The sequence below is a fragment of the Panthera leo genome, chromosome D4 (assembly GCF_018350215.1).
Source record: "Panthera leo isolate Ple1 chromosome D4, P.leo_Ple1_pat1.1, whole genome shotgun sequence".
Classification (NCBI taxonomy): domain Eukaryota; kingdom Metazoa; phylum Chordata; class Mammalia; order Carnivora; family Felidae; genus Panthera; species Panthera leo.
Genome location: NC_056691.1, coordinates 14,467,845 through 14,473,844, shown reverse-complemented (window position 1 = coordinate 14,473,844; position 6,000 = coordinate 14,467,845).

Sequence of the window (6,000 nt, the reverse complement as noted above, 5' to 3'; positions counted from 1 at the left end):
TCACTTTCTGTCACACTTATTTATTTTCTTATCTTTTGATGTCATTTTGTTTATTTTTATATGTGTATATATTTACTTTCAGGTTTTCTTTCTCTCTCAGTAGAATATGGGGGAAAGCTGATGTTTACCTTGTCTTTTGCTGTAACTGCATAGCACCAGATACAGAGTAGGAGACCAATAAATAATTACTGAACAAATTAATAGATGGCAATATCTAAAGTTTGGTTAGGATCTTGAACTGCTATAGACTCTAGTTATTAACTACAATAAACTACAATATTCACATTCTACTGTGACATCTCTGTAACCCTTAAAAGAAGTTCAGACTAGCAGCCTCATGAATAATGAGGACACTTTGGTGTTTTTTGTCCCAGATCTCCATCTATTCATTGTGTCATGTTAAGGAACTCTTATAACCTCTTGACCCTGAATCTCCCCAAATGAGAATACAAATGTTTCCTATCCTTAATATCAGAAGGCTTTTTAAAGGTTAATTATGGTCCCATGCTTTGTGGAATGTGGGGTGAGAAAGAATTGCAAGCAATTATTATCTTTATGGTGATTATGGTTACTAGTGAGACACTCTTCAGATCCCAACCTCCTGTCAAAGATATCAAGAAACACTGAAAGGAAAAATATCTGACTGGTCAAATGAATTCAGGCAAGATCAGGTTAAAACAACTCAGTAATTCTCAGAAGTTCTGCCAGTGCAAAGTATATTTAAGTTTTCTATAATACAGCATCATATACATTTTTTTCCAAACTTATCTGACCATGCAACACTTTTTATTCAAAACATCATTTATAGGACTAAGGGTGGAGAAATGATAAATTAGCAACTTCTGTCTAAGCTAAATAAGTCAAAGTCACTTAAAAAGTACAGTAGACTTTTTAAAAAATTATTTTAACATTTATTTATTTTTGAGAGAGAGAGAGAGAGAGCATGAGCAGAGGAGGGGCAGAGCGAGAGAGGGACGCAGAATCCAAAGCAGGCTCCAGGCTCTGAGCTGTCAGCACAGAGCCTGATGCGGGGCTCGAACTCACAAGCCGTGAGATCATGACCTGAGCTAAAGTCAGACGTTTAACTCATTGAGCCACCCAGGCGTCCCAAGAGTAGTTGACTTTTAAACCAAAACAAGAAAGAGGAAAGAATATTCCACCTCTGGATGCTGCAGGTGGCTGGCAGTGTTTTCTAGCTCCATTGCAATATAATTCAGCATTAGTCCTCAGCAGAGAATGGGATTACATGGGCTCCACAATTAAATCACTCCTCTTACCATAAGTATTAGAGCACTTTTGAGTCCTGCTCTTATCCTCCTCAGCATAAAGCTAAAATGATGCCCCTTCACATTTTTCCTCATCACAGTATATACCAGAAAACAGGGAAGCATCCAAAATGTGACTCACTAGTGGTCCTGTGTCCACAGGACAGGCACCAGCCCATTTACGTCATACACACTCCTCTTACTGTAGGTAAGAAACCAAGGTTTGTAGAGTATAAAATATCATTTGCTTCTACTAAGGATGTTTTGTCTAAGCTGCAGGCTTAGAGTTCCTCCTTCTGCTCACAAACAACTGGAGGACTGAAATAAAGCTACCAAGTTTATGAGCTGAGAGAACTACAGAATATTATAATCAAGCCCCTTCATAACAGAGTGGAGAAAATTAAGGCCCAGGATGAAGTGAATTACTTAAGATCATGTGAAGTCTTTGTATTATCACAGAGGTGACCATCCAGGGAGGCAGACAATCCTGTCCTGATTTGCTTAGAGAGAGCTCTCCCGCGGTGTTTCAGCCTATCCAACTTTAAAGACCCTGGACTCCCAGCTAGCTTAAATTCTAGGATTTCATTCAGAAGGTGACATCCTAGAGGCCAGCAAATTCTTCCTTCTAAGTATCAGGGGAGAACTATCTAAAAAGATAGCAAAACAACCCTTAGAAAAAACTAGGGCTTGCTCGTGCCCTTAGACCTTAAACATCACGTGGAACTTCAGCCCATACCAGCCCAAGAAGATCCAATCTCATTGCTCATCCTTGCCACTTACCCCTCTCACAGCCTTTTGACCTTACACTACTCCTGCATTCTTTCCCCTGATCTTCCTGCTGCCAAAGATATCTCGTTTCCCAAACGAAAAGGTTTTACCTAGCAAAGAAAACCATCAACAAAACAAAAAGGAAACATACTGAATGGGAGAAGATTTTTGCAAAGTATATGCCTGAGACAAGGTTAATCTCCAAAATATATAAAGAACTTATACAACTGAACCCCAAAAGACCAAACAATCCACTTCAAACATGGGCAGAGGATGAGTATAGACATTTTTCCAAAGAAGACATCCAGATGGGCAACAGACACACGGAAAGATTCTCAGCATCACTAATTGTCGGGGAAATGCAAATCAAAACCACAATGAGATATTGTCTCATACCAGTCAGAATGGCTAGTACCAAAAATACAAGAAATAACAAGTGTTGGTGAGCATATGTAGAAAATAGAACTCCTGTGCATTGGTAGTGGGACTATAAATTGGTACAACCACTAAGGAAAACAGTATGGAGGTACCTCACAAAATTAAAAACAGAAATACCATATGATCCAGAAATTCTACTGTTAGGCATTTACCCAAAGAAAATGAATACATTAATCTGAAAAAGATATACGCACCCCTATTTTATTTTTTTAATGTTTATTTATTTTGAGAGAGAGTGGCGGAGGGGCAGAGAGACCGGGGGAGAGACAATCCCAAGCAGGCTCCGTGCTGTCAGCACAGAGCCCAATGTGGGGCTCGATCTTACAAACGATGAGATCATGACCTGAGCTGAAATCACAAATCAGACACTCAACTGAAGGAGCCACCAAGGGCCACAGTACCCCTATGTTTCTTGAAGGATTATTTATGATAGACAAAATGTAAAAGTAACCCAAATGTCCACTGATAGATAAATGGATAAGAAAATGTGTACACACACACACACACACACACACACACACACACACAAAGGAATATTACCCAGCCCTAAAAAAAGAATGAGACATTGCCATTTGTGACAATATGGATGAACCTAGAAGGCATTATGCTAAGCGAAATAAGTCAGACCAGCAAAAACAAATACCACATGATTTCACTTGTATGTGGAATCTAAAAAAGTAAAACAACTGAACAAACAAACAAAAGAAAACTAAACAGACACTTAAATATACAGGACAAACTAGTCGTTGCCAGAGAGGAGGTAGGTGGGGGAATGGGTAGGTGAAGGAGATTAAGAGGTACAAACTTCCACTTAGAAAATAAATGAATCACAGAGATGTAAAGTACAGTGTCACTAATACTATAATAACTGTGTATGTGACGAATGGCAACTACACTTATTGTGGTGAGGACTGAGTAATATATAGAACTGCCAAATCACTATGTTATATGCCTGAAACTAATATAACACTGCATGTTCACTACACTTCAATAATAAAAAAACTGAAAAATAAAAAGATATTCCATTAATTGGCACACATTTACCAAGCACCTGCTATGTGCCAGGCATCCTGCCACAAGCTGGAGATACCAAGACAGCATTTCTTTGCTCAAGGGCTCGCAACGTGGTGAGGAAGAATATAAAGAGATCATTGTTTAACACGGTGTTGAGTGATGTGCTAAAGTAGAAAGGTTAGAACTAAGCTGTTCCCTCACACACAGACCAGTAGGTTAAGAGACTGTACACACAGCCCTTAGCATGTCTCTCGTTCATTTCCTCTTTCCCATCCCTTCTGCTTCTGCTCTAGTTCCAGGTTTTATCGTCTCTTAACCGAACTAGTGTAACATCTTCCTAACTTTCTCCCTGCTTCCAGTATCACTTTTGCCAACCTAACTTTCACTCTTCTACCAGAATGATCTTATTAACGGAAACCAACACATCTGGAATATAGTAGACATGAATAAATACCTTTTGAATAAATAACATCAGTCCGCTAATTTACAATTTAGTAAATTCCTAATTCACATGGGGGTACTTGCAAACTTTCCCACTGACTTGCCCCTATAAGAAGGGAAGTGAAAACACATAAACCCCTGAAGGTATTTTTCATTAAAATGCACAAATGCAAGATGTACGGCTCGATAACATTTTACATTTGTGAAAACATATGTCCACCATTCCGATTGAATATAGAACATTTTCATTTCACCCAAAGAAGTGTTCTCGTGCTCCTTCTCAGTTCAGCCTGCCTTCCCAGAGTTAACCACTATTTTATCTTTAGTCGCTATACATTTGTGTTGCCCCTTCTTGAACTTCATATGCTCAATGCAATAATATAGTTATCTACTGTGATTTACTTGAGTATCATTATTTTATATCCAGTCACCTTTCCTTGAGCATCTCAGATAGAAATTTCCATCCCTGAGCTCCAAGACACCTAGGGGCCACTTTCAGGACCCCACAATCCATACTGAAATCTTTGCTTTCACCAAAACCGATTTTCTACAGATATCAATTAGAAAGAATATGAAAAACAAATTCTCATTAAAGGAAAGAAGGTATAGATACTGTATATCAAGGAAAATAGTCTCATGATTACTACCTAAGAGGTTATACCTATATAAACATAGCTTTGAGGACTGACTAATCAGATAATATCATCTTGATTCAAGGAAATAATTGCCTGCCACTGCGCCATCAGAGCCAAAGACGAGCTCGTAATAAAGATACGTAAGCAAAAGGAAAATGTCCAGGAGGAAAAGAAAAAAATAAGCAGCATCCACTGAGAGTTTATTATAGTGTAGGCAAAGTGCTAGCTAAGCACTGGGGATTTGAAAATGAATATGTCACACATTGGTCTAAATTGGTATTTTTTTAAAAAAAAATTTGCTGGGGCGCCTGGGTGGCTCAGTCGGTTGAGTGTCCGACTTCAGCTCAGGTCACGATCTCGCGGTCCGTGAGGTCAAGCCCCGCGTCGGGCTCTGGGCTGATGGCTCAGAGCCTGGAGCCTGCTTCCGATTCTGTGTGTCTCTCTCTCTCTGACCCTCCCCCATTCATGCTCTGTCTCTCTCTGTCTCAAAAATAAATTAAAAAATTTAAAAATTTAAAAAAAGTAAAAATAAAAAATAAAATAAATAAAATAAAAAAATTTGCTAATGTGTGTCAAAAGCTTTAAATAAGGTTTATGTCTTGGTCCTAGTAATTCCATTTCTATAAATTTATCCTAGAGAGATATTCAAACATGAACAAAAATATGAGAAATACCCAATCTGTGAAAATTATTAAATAAATTATAGTAAATCCATATGGTTAAACATTACAGAACCTTTTTTGTTTCGGTTTTGGTTTTGGTTTTGCTTTGTTTTGTTTTGTTTTTTAGAGGGAGAGAGAGTGCAAGTGGAGGAGAGGCAGAGGGAAAGAGAGGATCTTAAGCAGGCTCCACACTCAGCATAGAGCCCAACATGGGGCTCAATACCACAACCCTGAGATCTTGACCTCAGCCAAAACCAAGAGTCAGATGCTGAAATAACCCATGCACCCCATAGAACCTTTAAAAATATATATCGCATCTGGCTGGCTCATTCGGTAGAGTGTAGGACTCTTGATCTCCAGATTGCAATTTTGAGCCCCATGTTGGGTATAGAGATTATTTAAAAAAATAAAATACCACAGGATTTCACCCATATGTAGAATTTAAGAAACAAAACAAATGAACAAACGGGGAAAAAGGAGAGGCAGACCAAGAAAATAGACTCTTCTTTTTTAAAGACAAGGTTCAAGAATTTTTATTTATTTTTTTATGTTTATTTAATTTTTGAGAGAAAGAGAGACAGAGTACCCGAAGCGGGCTCTGCACTGACAGCAGTGAGCCCAATGGGGGTTTGAACTCACAAACCAGGAGATCATGACCCGAGCCCAAGTCGGATGCTCAACCAACTGAGCCACCCAAGTGCTCCAAGAAAATAGACTCTTAAATATAGAGTACAAACTGATGGTTACCAGAAGGGAGAGGGATAGGTGAAATACATG